Raw genomic sequence first — 15,465 nt, 5'->3', positions numbered from 1 at the left:
GGTGTGCTGCGATTACAACGTAATAACGAGATGCGACCTTTGCCATGTAAATAGGACCAATCGATAAACATGGTAGCGTTTGTAAGCAACGCCTCTGCGAAAACTAGACTAAGACTTTTATGCCAATACTTTAAAAACAAAGTTTTTGAATATTCTTCTGACCAGAACTTAATCAATCACAGCACGAACTCTTTCCCCGGATGGAACTGCAACCACCACCACTAATAAATAAATAAATAAATAAATAATATATATATATATATATATATACACGCACACACACACACACACATATATATATATATATATATACATATATATATATAATATATATATATATATATATACATATATATACATATATATATATATATATAATATATATATATATATATATATACTGTATATATATACACACATGTATAAGTATATAAATATATACATACATATATATATACATATATATATGTGTATATATATATATATATATATATGTACACACACAATGTAACAAACACTATATCCAATTCCTGGCAACCTCAGATAGTGAAAACCGTGCAGAAAGGTCCTGCTCCTCCGCAGTTTCCTATCCTCTTCTTTCGCGAAAGCTATCAGCGAAACTATCTAGGATCAGAGAACATTCTAATTCCAAGATGATTGGCTTCCCTTCAGATTGGATCCTCTTCCTAGCTGGTCTATACCCATATGGAAATTCCAGCCACAAAACCAATTCTAAAGAATTCTGTTCGACAGCAAACGATCACAGGGACAACAAGCAAACAATAACAAACAACAAGCAAACAATAACAAAAGATCAAAATGTAAATCGTGGGTTGTCACTTGGTGAACTATGACCTACAGGTTAGTGTGACAGGAAATGACCTCTGGTTGTAAATTTTATTTCGCAGTCCTTTCATCTAATCATCGCTCTCTATAGTTTATTAATTTTAGCGATGCATATTTGCACCGACTCGCGGCGGTGCCCTTTTTATCTCGGAAAAGTTTCCTGATCGCTGATTGGTTAGAATTATCTTGTCCAACCAATCAGCGATCCGGAAACTTTTCCGAGCTAAAAGGGCACCGCCGCGAGTCGGTGCAAATATGCATCGCTAAAAGAAATGGACTATAGTTTATTAATCTACTTGAGATTACAAAAAACATGAGAGAAAACCAGATCTTTCTCAGACTGAGGTTCGAGTCCAGCTCAAACCCGTTAGTTCCTTTGGTCGCTGCAACCTCATGGTTGGGGGGTTTGGGAGAAACTGCAGGTCTATCTGCTGAGTCATCGGCAGCCATTTCCTGGCCCTCCTTGGTCCTAGCTTGGGGAGAAGGGGGCTTGGGGGCTGATCATGTGTATATATGGTCAGTCTCTAGAGCATTGGCCTGCTTGATAGGGCCATATCACTGTCCCTTTTCTCTACCATTCATGAGCGGCCTTTAAAGATTAATTCCTCAAAACCAATATAAGCATTCAATGAAAATCAATATAAGTTAACAGTGCAAGGGCGGAGTGCAGCAAAGGTCAGGCATTACAACAATGAAAGCCAGAAAATTCACCATTCTATGATTACATGTTGGCACAGGGAGAATATTATTGTTTTCGAAGGAAGAAGAAGAGTGGGAGAATTTTTTCCACAACAACAAACTCTGCAATTGCAGAGACTAACTTTCAGCTTCTTCTTCATTTGCTTTAAAGTCACGATAAAAACAAGTAAATATTTCTTTCTGTCAAGCTTTCCTTACATGTCCCATTCAAGCACCCTTAATAATAAAGGACTAATTAATTCTAGCTTTTTTCCCTATTATGGAATCTGAACAGGTTTTAACAAAAACATTCCCAAACAATAAAGACACAAATGGAATGACAATTCCATTAACCTTTGTCTTTTATATTTACTTTTTATTTATATCAACTGGCTAATATTGAATTATTCTCTCGTCTTGACTCATCATTCAAACTGATTACGGCTCCCGTTCTTTGTCTGAACCAACAATGACCAATTAACACTGATCCTAAAAACAATAAACAAAATCATGTCACCGACCTACTTGGCCAGTGATTAACACGACGGATAACACCTCTCTCTCTCTCTCTCTCTCTCTCTCTCTCTCTCTCTCTCCCAGACCATCCAAGAATGCATCCCAGACCATCCAAGACTGGAAGATGCAAAATACACAGGAAGATGCATTAGCAACTCTCTGGTGGATATACGCGGTGCCTCACACTGAGGGACCTGGGGGAACCCAAACAAAAAATAAGGCAATAAGGTAAGGCTCTTTCTCTCTCTCTCTCTCTCTCTCTCTCTCTCTCTCTCTCTGTGGGTTTGTTTTCCGATAAAAATATCATTCGTAGTGTTTTTATTCCTTCATATTTTTTTCTCTCCCTCCTTTAGGCAGCCCACGTCGGTCGACTAACGACTACCTACATACAGTATACGTCATCAGAGCCATATGCAAAATCCAAAAATGCATGTCAAGCCACGCGCATGCTCGCTGACGTCACCTGAGAGACAGCTCCATTTTCTTCAATGTTCACGTTTAACGGGAATTTACTTACAGTGGGATCACATATTTCTATTATCATCTTAAAGCAAAAGGCAAGAAGGAAAAAATACAAGACATTTATCCGGCTAATTCTTATATTCAGCACTGAAGTCTAGAGTAAAAGCTCTCCAAATAAAATACACACACACAATATATATATATATATATATATATATACACACACACACACATTATAATATAATATACAGATGTATATTCACTCATACAATTATTCTTCGCTCAAAAGGTTAGCTACTGCGCTGTAATTGTTTAGTGGCTACTTTCCTCTTGATAAAAGGATAGAGTGAGACTCTTCAGCTATGGTAACTAGCTCTTCTAGAAGAAGGACACTCCAAAATCAAACCATCGTTCTCTAGTCTTGGGTAGTGCCATATGTAATACCACGGTCTTCCACTGTCTTGGGTTATAGTTCTCTAGCTTAAGGGTACACTTAGACACAATATTCTATCTTATTTCTTTTCCTCTTGTTTTCGAAATTTTTATAATTCTATATGTGAAAGATTTAATCTAGTGTTACTGTTCTTCGAATATTTCATCTTAATTGTTCCTTATTTCGCTTGTAGTTAATCTATTTCCTTATTTCCTTTCCTCGCGAGGTTATTTTTTTTCTGTGGGAGCCCCTGGACTTATGGCATCCTGTTTTTCCAAATAGAGTTATAGCATAGCTATTATTATTATTATTATTATTATTATTATTATTATTATTACAAGCTGAGCTATAACCCTAGTTGGAAAAGCAAGATACTATAAGCCCAAGGCCTCCATCAGGGAAAAATAGCCCAGTGAGGAAAGGAAACAAGAAAATAAACTACAAGAGAAGTAATAAACAATCAAAATAAAATATTTTAAGAATAGTAACATTTCCATAGACTGTAAAAAATAAAAGCTTAAAAAAATCAGAGGAAGAGAAATGAAATAGAATAGTGTGCCCTATTGTCCTCTCAAGCAAGATGTGACCGGCCGAGAGAGGCTGTGACTAAGAAGGCAGGATGAAAGCAACTGAGTAACTTTATTACAGAACATTCGTTTATATATACATAAACTCCAGGCAAAAAGGACATAAAAACAAAACTGGCAATTTCATGTTCAACCGAAAACCGGTCCTGTTAACAGTTAACAGTGAGAAAAACAGACATGTTATTTCAGGTCCCTATCAGTGCGAGGGGAGAGCGAAGATACAAAGCATAATATATATAAAAATTGAAATGTCGTTACTATGTACGATCGTGTGACACACAGATGGTACAAAGAGAACTCTAATCCAAGACAGTGGAAAGCCATGGTACAAGGGCTATGGCACTACCCAAGACTAGAGAACAATGGTTTGATTTTGGAGAGTCCTCCTCCTATAAGACTTATCTACCACAGATATAGTCTCTTCAACCCTTAACAAGAGGAAATTAGCCACTGAACAAATACAATTCAGTTGTTAACCCTTGAGCTAAGAAGAACTGTTTTATAATCTCAAGTGTTGTCAGGTGTATGAGGACACAGGAGAATGTGGAAGGAATAGGCCACTCTATTCGGGGTGTGTGGGCAAGGACAAAATGAACCGTAAACAGAGAGAGGGGTCCAATGTAGTACTATCTGGCCAGTCATAGGACCCAATAACTCTAGTGGTAGTATCACAACAAATAATAATAATAATAATAATAATAATAATACACCAAGACTCGCTTGAATGTAACAGTTGTACCGTCTCCCGTCCGAGGTAATGCGCACAACGAGGCGTTTTTATTTATTTATTTATTTTTTTTTTTTTTTGTGGTACCACGTGAAGTGACATGGTATTCTTTGAATATTGTCCTACTGGATTTTAAGAAAAACGTTCATTCACCTTTCCTCGCCCAATTGGTATACCGAATACAGGTCAATCAGAGAGAGAGAGAGAGAGAGAGAGAGAGAGAGAGAGAGAGGCGACCTTGATCAAAGCTAAGGCATGACCCCGACCTTTCATTTTATAAATAGAACTATTTTTCGTGTGGGACACCATTCGATATCAACAACATTACGCCCCGGATGAGGAGGCAGAGGAAGAGGAGGAAAGCGTGACTGATAAGCCATCGTATGTATGACATTTAACTTTCAGAAAATTCACCCTCTATGCTGTTAATATCTAATAAGAATTTTGCGTTCAATAGTAATTGAGGTAGGGAGGGGAGCTTTTCAAGTCTTCTTCTGCATGTATAATAAAATTTAACTACCAAATAGGAAGGCCATCTCTTCCTGCCCGGGGATAAATTACTTTCAAACTCAATTCCTACGGACGTTTGTTTATGCATTTTAATTCTTCGTTCAAGTCAGGTCGGTCGGTGCTCGGACAAAGTTTCCCCCCAGGACATTATTGACGTGTTCTATTGATTACTTACGACATGCTCAACAGGGCTCCAAAATAAAACGGGGGTATAAAAGGGGTTTCCACAGAGGAGAGAGAGAGAGAGAGAGAGAGAGAGAGAGAGACCGACCCACTTTACATCTCGATCATTATACTGCCCAAGAGGATAAATCTTGATTTAAAAATGAAAGGCTTACCCCGAACCCTTGCAATATGAACAAGGGTATGCCGATTATTTCAGTACAGAAAATCGTCAGAAAAAAAAAAACATGATTTTTACAACAATTTCAAGGACAATCGACAAAATAAGAGAGACAACCATTTAATTAATCTCAGGGGTCCAAATTCGATTTAGTTAGCTACACACGGGATTACGAATCAAAACATACTAATAAAAAATCAGAACTACATCACGGAAAAAAAATAGTCTGGGGTTATTAATATCATGAAGAAAAGAAACTATTTTCACGTCAAAAATATATTGAATTTACACATATGAGCTGAAGCCAGTATAAGCATAAGTTTGCGAATAATTTTTAAATTTAGTTTAACAAACAACAACACTTCAATATTAAGTCTAGGGATACAAATGTAAACACTAAAGGTTATTTCGCAACCCTAAAACAACACACGAAAACATAACAGTAAAAACAACGTCAAAACAACAGTATCAAATCATCCTTCTCAATCAAAACCAAATCACGGAACGACATCATCATCAAAATATTTGTCCATTCGAGCGCCACCTACTATACAACGTTAGCATTATCGACCTTCTGCTGAACAATCCTCTCACCGCCGAAATCAAACCAAACCCCCTCCCCCATCATAAACTCTCGGAGGCCGCAGGCCCACAGCTGATCCCAGCCAGTTAGGTACTCCATTCGTTCCAGCTCTCCACCTATCCTCCTATTCCTATGGTTCCTACTCTAGGCCTCCCTTCACTTAGCTCTCCATCAGAACGCGCTCTCTCTCTCTCTCTCTCTCTCTCTCTCTCTCTCTCACTGGATACACACACGCCTTTTCCCTCTTATGGAGGGTGCCACTAAAAAGTGTCCCCCCCCCCCCCCCCCCGGTTTCCAGAAGGCATTCATGGAGTGCGGTCGGTAACCAACACCCTACCACATTAGTGTTCCAGAGATTTAGGATCCAGCAGTGTCCGCTTTCTTTTTTATAGTCTTCCGTCAAAATGCTCATCGGATCCAAGGCTGTTTATTTCGCTGCCCTACGGAAATGCAATATAGTGGCATATAGTATAGTCCCTACAACTAATGGCTGTTGTTCCTAAAGCAGGAGAAGCAGTAATAGTTTCAACCTGGACAATGCTGGCCAGCGGATGTGCCAACGGTTTGGGATAGGTAAACTATACCTCAATGTGGGGGAGTGGTTAATCACGGGAATGCCACCATAAATGGGAAATAGGTCTTCCGAAGCCAATAGAAACTATACTTTTCCCTCCCATGCTATAATTAGACAATTCAATAACAGATTTCTTGCAGACATAAGTGGCAAAGGTGTTTTACTCAAGGTAAAATCGCTTCATCTAGAAAATACACAGTTGGAATTAAATTAAATATTTTTCTCTGAAGGATAATTATATCAAAATCAATCAATATGTTCATCACTCAAGGTCCTTTAAATATGTACTTGCAATTTGTGCGACCTTTTATGATTAATTTCAAAGTTTGATTCGTTATTGGGTAGTTATTATCATCATTATAATTACTAGCTAAGCTACAACCTTAATTGAAAAGGAGGATGCTATAAGCCCAAGTCCTCCGACCTGGAAAATAGCCCAGTGAGGAAAGGAAATAAGGAAATAAAGAAGACATTAATAATTCAAAATAAAATATTTAAAGAACAGTAACAAAATAAATACTTTATATAAAATATAAAAAAAAGTTTTAAAAATCATAAGAGATGTAAGATAGAAGAATGTGCCCGAGTGTAAAATACCCTCAAGCAACCGAGCACTACCCCAAGACAGTAGATCACGGTACATTGGCTATGGCACTACCCAAGACTCGAGACCAATGGTTTGATTTTAAAGTGTCCTCCTCCTAGAAGAGCTGCTTACCATAGCTAAAGAGTAGCTTCTACCCTTAACAAGAGGAAAGTAGCTACTGAACAATTACAGCGTAGTAGTTAACCCCTTGAGCGAAGAAGAATTATTTGGTAATCCAAGTGTTGCCACGTCTCAGATGTAGGACAGATGAGAACATATAAAGAATAGGCCAGACTATTTGGCGTAGGTGTAGGCAAAGGGAAATTGTGCCGTAACTAGAGAGAAGAATCCAATGTAGTAAGTGTCTGGCCAGTCAAAGGACCCCATAACTCTCTAACGGTAGTATCTCAACGGTGGCAGGTGCCCCGGCCAACCTACTACCTAACTGCTACTGGTATCGGTATCCACAATCAATATTGCCTAAACTAATAATGTTCATAAAATTGAATTTGGGATGCACAATTTTCGTTAATTTAGAAACGTAAACGTTTGTAGTGACCAGTTTCGCCTCGGTATCTAAGCCACATTTAGACTCAAAACAGTAATTTAATATATAAAAAAAAATAATAAATAACCGATTACTTTAGGGGAAGGTTAGTTGAACATGACGAAAGGCATGAAAAAAAAGAATACAGAAGTAAGCTATGATAAAATAAAATACAGGAGACCTAGTTTTTGCTTGCCATGTTTCAGATTACGAAGGAAAGAAAGAATTTGGAACAGTATGAAGTCTATTTCTGTTGTGTGTGTGTGAGAGAGAGAGAGAGAGAGAGAGAGAGAGAGAGAGAGAGAGAGAGTCAACTCAAACTTTATAAAGTTTTTTTCTCCTAACATTTGCAAGCAAAAGCTTTTGAGATTTTACTCTTGATCCCCCTGCTTGTGTTGCATGCACTCCAAAACAAACCACCATACAAAGCTCTGCCTGCCAGTCGAGAGTACAAAGCAAACCAGGATGGGGATAACAAAAAGAACTTGCAACAATAGGTCACCCTTTTACCGTGCCTTCTTCCTTTGGGCCATTCCACATCCTATTATAAGCAGGATTTCCGAGAGAAACATTAATGCGCCTTATGTGGCACTAATGGTCACTTTAATTCATTCTGTATCTCTTCATTTAAACCTTTCACCTTATCCAAGGCAGTAACCTATAACATTTATTTTCACGATAATGTTATGGATTCATGTATGTAAAAAATATAATTTCTAAAAGCGCTGATTCAACTAAAAGGGTTTGAAATGCAATTAATGAAAAAAGCTATAATCAATCTCACCAGTTGGATATAAAGCTGAGCTGTTCATGTCATTGCAACACGAGGTAATCAAATAATTGCAATTTCGCAATGTAATCCACAACAGCTCTTTAATGTATCGCAACAAGCAGACGACACTAAAACACCATAAAATCAAGCTCTAAAAGTAATATAACAAATACTTTGAAAATCTTTATCATAAATGTTTATTTCACCTACAAATGATTCACTTCCCTTTTGTTCTTCAAACTCTATTGATTCTATCAAAGATATTCATTCCCTACTACAACAAAGCGAATTCAAAGACAATACAAAAACAAGTCAATGCCTTCGTTACTTTCAACTCAATTCTACATAGAGGTTCGGGTGGGAGAAAAAAAAAACAAAAAAAACTTTGAAATGTTTAAAGCTTTAGTTCCAGTATCTTGGTTCCTTTTACTTAGCGAATCACTGGGAGTTCAAACGGGGGCTTTGAAAACTATGGTGGTGAAAACAGGTCAAGAGGAGCAGCTACATTAATGCATTACTTAAAACCATTAAAACACCGTCGTGTGGCCACATTAAAGGCACTCGTCTAACGATGAAATAGAAAAAGTCTCTTTTTTTTCAGATATCAAGAAACTTTTATCCCTGGTAATAATATGCGTAAGTTAATCTAATAGTTTTGAAGATCATAGTTCATTAGGTTTTAAGAAACTTGAAAAAGCTGTTTACTAAGCATTATTCTTTTTATTATTATTAGCGATTATACCAAAAGGACAGGGACACCAGGCTCAAAACAATAGTAAACTACCGACATGACCAAAAGAAGAAATGGCAGTTCTAATGCTAGTACTGTTAATGAAAATAGCCTTAATAAGTTTATTATCATTATAATTATTAATTATTATTATTATTATTATTATTAATTATAATTATTATTATCAATTATTATTATAATTATCATCATCATCATTATTATCATTATTATTATTATTGTTATTATTATCATTGTTATTATTGTTATTGTTATTATTATCATTATTATTGTTAGTTATCATCATCATCATCATTATTATTATTATTTAAAGCAGACTAAGCTACAATCCTAGTAGGAAACCAGGATGCTAAAAGCCCAAGGGAAAATGGCCCAGTTAAGAAAGGACACAAAGAAAAATAAAATATTTTAGGAGTAACAACATTAAATTAAATAATTCTTATATAAACTATCAAACTTTAACAAAACAAGAGGAGGAGAAACAAGATAGAATAGTGTACCCTCAAGTAAGAGAAATCTAATCTAAGACAGTGAAAGATTATGGTACAGAGGCTATGGAACTACCCAAGACTAGAGAACAATGGTTTGATTCTGGAGTGTCCTTCTCGTAGAAGAGCAGCTTACCTTAGCTAAAGTCTCTCCTCTACCTTACCAAGAGGAAAGTGGCCACTGAACAATTACAATACAGTAGCTAACCTCTTCGGTGAAGAAGAAATGTTTAGTAATCTCAATGTTGTCGTCAGGTGTATGAGAACAGAGGAAAATATGTAACAAATGGGCTAGACTATTCAGTGTGTGTGCAAAAGGAAAATGAACCGTAACCAGAGATAAGGATCCAATGTAGTTCTGTCTGACCAGTCAAAGGACCCCATAACTCTCTATAGCGGTAGTATCTCAATTTATACATGTGTATATATATACATTTATATATTTATATATATATATATATATATATATGTATATATAATATATATACATATATAGTATCTCAATTTATACATGTGTGTATATATATATATATATATATATTGTGGCATAAGTAACGTCCTTTTTTTCCTAAATTTGGTTGTTTGATTTCATTTTCATCGACCATTATTGAACCGAATATGCATTATATTAATTATTTCAATATATATGAATTATCAACCAGTGGAATACATTCATGTTCAATAAAATAAAGAATAAATAATAAGGCTTTACTTTTGTTCCACTTGAACAAAGGGCGTTACTTATGCCAGACCCTGTATAAACATGTCTAAATATATATGCATATGCACATGTATATTTACGTGTATGCATAATTATATACTTACATACACGTACATAGATAAATAAACATCATATACATGAATACATATAATCACATATATACACCCACACACACACACATATATATATATATATATATATATTACTTATAACCAAACCGGGAATATAAAATTCTCTTCGAAGATTTTTCACGGGCTATAACTCATTCTATTGTACATAACTATATAAAAATCCTAATAACAGCAAATTCGATTTTAAGTGAAAAGGACGAGAGAGAGAGAGAGAGAGAGAGAGAGAGAGAGAGAGAGAGAATCTATAGACTAGTTCTCTATACTGGCCCTGGAGGCACTTTCCCTTTACTTCGTGCTTAGACATACTGTACATCCATCCAATTTCAGTACTTGCACTTCAGTATCCAGAAAACCCTAATTTTTCCTGCTTTTTGAAATATCCACCATCATAGAAATTAACCGGTTATATTTATAATTACAAATTTAAAATAAAATTTAGCGTATGATACCGTATGTCATAAAAAATACACTTTGTAGGACATCATATTAGTTTACCCATGTAGCAGTTTCGTAAAAATATTTCAGTAGTTTTGCAATCCCATTAGATTGTTCGAAGTTTTCTTATCATATTTTACATAAATGAGTATTTTATTTATCACAAACTATCTGGGTGAGAGTAATAAGTAATACAGGGGTATAAACTGTCGCATTTATAGTGTTATATCTGACAGTAAACGGGTCTCAGTAAGATAACGGGTTATGTCTGACTGTAACAGGTCTCAAAAAGAAAATGGGTTATGTCTGATTGTAACAGGTCTCAGAATATAATGTGTTATGTCTGACAGTAACGAATCTTAAAAAGTGTGTTATGTCTGACTGTAACAGGTCTCAGAAAGAAAATGAGTTATGTCTGACAGTGACAGGTCTCAGAAAAATAATGGGTTATGTCTGACTGTAACAGGTCTCAGAAAGAAAATGGGTTATGTCTGACTGTAACAGGTCTCAGAATATAATGTGTTATGTCTGACAGTAACGAATCTTAAAAAGTGTGTTATGTCTGACTGTAACAGGTCTCAGAAAGAAAATGAGTTATGTTTGACAGGGACAGGTCTCAGAAAAATAATGGGTTATGTCTGAATGTAACAGGTCTCAGAAAGAAAATGAGTTATGTCTGACAGGGACAGGTCTCAGAAAAATAATGGGTTATGTCTGAATGTAACAGGTCTCAGAAAGAAAATGAGTTATGTTTGACAGGGACAGGTCTCAGAAAAATAATGGGTTATGTCTGAATGTAACAGGTCTCAGAAAGAAAATGAGTTATGTTTGACAGGGACAGGTCTCAGAAAAATAATGGGTTATGTCTGAATGTAACAGGTCTCAGAAAGAAAATGAGTTATGTCTGACAGTGACAGGTCTCAGAAAAATAATGGGTTATGTCTGAATGTAACAGGTCTCAGAAAGAAAATGAGTTATGTCTGACAGTGACAGGTCTCAGAAAAATAATGGGTTATGTCTGAATGTAACAGGTCTCAGAAAGAAAATGAGTTATGTTTGACAGGGACAGGTCTCAGAAAAATAATGGGTTATGTCTGAATGTAACAGGTCTCAGAAAGAAAATGAGTTATGTCTGACAGTGACAGGTCTCAGAAAAATAATGGGTTATGTCTGAATGTAACAGGTCTCAGAAAGAAAATGAGTTATGTCTGACAGTGACAGGTCTCAGAAAAATAATGGGTTATGTCTGAATGTAACAGGTCTCAGAAAGAAAATGAGTTATGTTTGACAGGGACAGGTCTCAGAAAAATAATGGGTTATGTCTGAATGTAACAGGTCTCAGAAAGAAAATGAGTTATGTCTGACAGTGACAGGTCTCAGAAAAATAATGGGTTATGTCTGAATGTAACAGGTCTCAGAAAGAAAATGAGTTATGTCTGACAGTGACAGGTCTCAGAAAAATAATGGGTTATGTCTGACTGTAACAGGTCTCAGAAAGAAAATGGGTTATGTCTGACTGTAACAGGTCTCAGAATATAATGTGTTATGTCTGACAATAACGAATCTTAAAAAGTGTGTTATGTCTGACTGTAACAGGTCTCAGAAAGAAAATGAGTTATGTCTGACAGTGACAGGTCTCAGAAAGATAATGGGTTATGTCTGACTGTAACAGGTCTCACAAAGAAAATGGGTTGTATCTGACAGTAACAAGTCTCAGAAAGAAAATGAGTTGTGTCTGGCAATAACAGGTTTCAGACAGAAACTGGGTTATGGCTGACTGTAACAGGTCTTTGAAAGAAAACGGGTTATGTTTGACAGTAACCGGTCACAGAAAGAAAACGGGTTATGTCTGACAGTAACAGGTCTCAGAAAGAAAACGGGTTATGTCTGCCAGTAACAGGTCTCAGATGGAAAACGGGTTATGTCTGACAGTAACAGGTCTCAGATGGAAAACGGGTTATGTCTGACAGTAACAGGTCTCAGATGGAAAACGGGTTATGTCTGACAGTAACAGGTCTCAAAAAAATGGGGTTATGTCTAACAGTATCAGGTCTCAGAAAGAAAACGGGTTATGTCTGACGGTAACAGGTCTCAGAAAGAAAATAGTTTATGTCTGGCAATAACAGGGTCTCAGAAACAAAATGGTTTATGTCTGACAGTAACAGGTCTCAGAAAGAAAACTATGTCTGACAGTAACCGGTCTCAGTAAGAAAATTAAAATGATGTTTGACAGTAACAAGTCTCAGAAAGAAAAGGGGCTATGTATGACAGTAACAGGTCTCAGAAAGAAAATGGTTTATGTCTGACAGTAACAGGTCTCAGAAAGAAAATTAAAATTATGTCTGACAGTAACAAGTCTCAGAAAGAAAAGGGGATGTGCCTGACAGTAACAGGTCTCAGAAAGAAAATTAAAATTATGTCTGACAGTAACAGGTCTCAGAAAGAAAAAGGGATGTGCCTGACAGTAACAGGTCTCAGAAAGAAAATTAAAATGATGTTTTGAGAGTAACAAGTCTCAGAAAGAAAAGGGGATGTGCCTGACAGTAACAGGTCTCCGAAAGAAAATGGTTTATGTCTGACAGTAACAGGTCTCAGAAAGAAAATTAAAATTATGTCTGACAGTAACAAGTCTCAGAAAGAAAAGGGGATGTGCCTGACAGTAACAGGTCTCAGAAAGAAAATTAAAATGATGTTTGAGAGTAACAAGTCTCAGAAAGAAAAGGGGATGTGCCTGACAGTAACAGGTCTCAGAAAGAAAATTAAAATGATGTTTGAGAGTAACAAGTCTCAGAAAGAAAAGGGGATGTGCCTGACAGTAACAGGTCTCAGAAAGAAAATTAAAATGATGTTTGAGAGTAACAAGTCTCAGAAAGAAAAGGGGATGTGCCTGACAGTAACAGGTCTCAGAAAGAAAATGGTTTATGTCTGACAGTAACAGGTCTCAGAAAGAAAATTAAAATTATGTCTGACAGTAACAAGTCTCAGAAAGAAAAGGGGATGTGCCTGACAGTAACAGGTCTCAGAAAGAAAATTAAAATTATGTCTGACAGTAACAGGTCTCAGAAAGAAAAAGGGATGTGCCTGACAGTAACAGGTCTCAGAAAGAAAATTAAAATGATGTCTGACAGTAACAAGTCTCAGAAAGAAAAGGGGATGTGCCTGACAGTAACAGGTCTCCGAAAGAAAATGGTTTATGTCTGACAGTAACAGGTCTCAGAAAATTATGTCTGACAGTAACAGGTGTCAGAAAGAAAATTAAAATTATGTCTGACAGTAACAAGTCTCAGAAAGAAAAGGGGATGTGCCTGACAGTAACAGGTCTCAGAAAGAAAATTAAAATGATGTCTGAGAGTAACAAGTCTCAGAAAGAAAAGGGGATGTGCCTGACAGTAACAGGTCTCAGAAAGAAAATTAAAATGATGTCTGAGAGTAACAAGTCTCAGAAAGAAAAGGGGATGTGCCTGACAGTAACAGGTCTCAGAAAGAAAATGAAATCGAAATATTTTTTTTCTAAAACTGAAAAAGAAATACTTATACTAGAAATGTAATCACTCTGGAAATTAATGAAGAATTATGTCTCATCAGAGAACCTTAAACTATGAACAATACTAATTATTATGAAAATCAACATTCTTTATCATTAAATTAATCGAAAGACTTAACATTACCTTAATCGTAATATAAGTAAAAATACACAGGGAAGATATCGACCTTCCATAAATATATATTTACAAGCATTCATTTCAAGACATGAAATTAATCGGGTTACCATTTTAAAGCGAGCATACCAACATACCAAAAGGACAACAACTGCAGTCACAACACGAACAATGCTAGCATTCACGCAAGACAAACTTGAGCAGACAAAAAGGAAATAAAATATATGTAGAAGATTAAAAAGTTCAAAATGAGATTCGATACGCCAGTACATTAAGGTATGAAGTGAAAAACAATACGTATGTACATAATCTGTGGGACCCATTACCAGCATTGCAGTTCGGGGAAGGGGATATAGCACAACATTAAACAAAACTGGGGAGGGAGGGGGGGCTCATCAAATATGACCATACAAACGATTCAAACCTGTTAAATAATCTACAAGGTTAGGAAGGGAACCAATGCAGACAAAAAATATCTAAAAATATGAATTGTAGAAATGAGCATAGGAATGGCAATTTCATTAAGAGTGACAAGATGATTTAAACAGCGAGAGAGAGAGAGAGAGAGAGAGAGAGAGAGAGAGAGAGAGAAAGAGAGAGGACCGTAAGTGAAGTAGGATGAGAGAAAAGATAAAAATCCACGATTTATTTTCACAGGCAAAAATTGTATGCGAAATATGACGAAATCGGAGCAGGCACTATGCCAACAAGGATAAGTGGATGGGTGAGAGGGGGGGGGGGGGGAAGATGGGTGAGAGGGGAGGGTGGAAAAGATGGGTGAGAGGGGAGGGTGGAAAAGATGGGTGAGAAGGGAGGGTGGAAAAGATGGGCGAGAAGGGAGGGTGGAAAAGATGGGTGAGAGGGGAGGGTGGAAAAGATGGGCGAGAGGGGAGGGTGGAAAAGATGGGTGAGAAGGGAGGGTGGAAAAGATGGGTGAGAAGGGAGGGTGGAAAAGATGGGCGAGAAGGGAGGGTGGAAAAGATGGGCGAGAGGGGAGGGTGGAAAAGATGGGCGAGAAGGGAGGGTGGAAAAGATGGGTGAGAAGGGAGGGTGGAAAAGATGGGTGAGAGGGGAGGGTGGAAAAGATGGGTGAGAGGGGAGGGTGGAAAAGATGGGTGA

General features: G+C 36.8%; 1 protein-coding gene across 17 annotated transcripts in view; it reads right to left on the bottom strand.

Moving 5' to 3' along the window:
• Ptpmeg2 (Protein tyrosine phosphatase Meg2) overlaps positions 1–15,465 on the bottom strand; it is a 283,516-nt gene that overhangs the window by 62,232 nt on the left and 205,819 nt on the right. The gene's annotated exons all lie outside the window — the stretch shown is intronic.

This window comes from Palaemon carinicauda, chromosome 26, assembly GCF_036898095.1.
Source record: "Palaemon carinicauda isolate YSFRI2023 chromosome 26, ASM3689809v2, whole genome shotgun sequence".
In the NCBI taxonomy this organism is placed as follows: domain Eukaryota; kingdom Metazoa; phylum Arthropoda; class Malacostraca; order Decapoda; family Palaemonidae; genus Palaemon; species Palaemon carinicauda.
The sequence above is the reverse complement of the archived record's forward strand: the minus strand, read 5'-3'. Positions and strand labels throughout refer to the sequence as shown.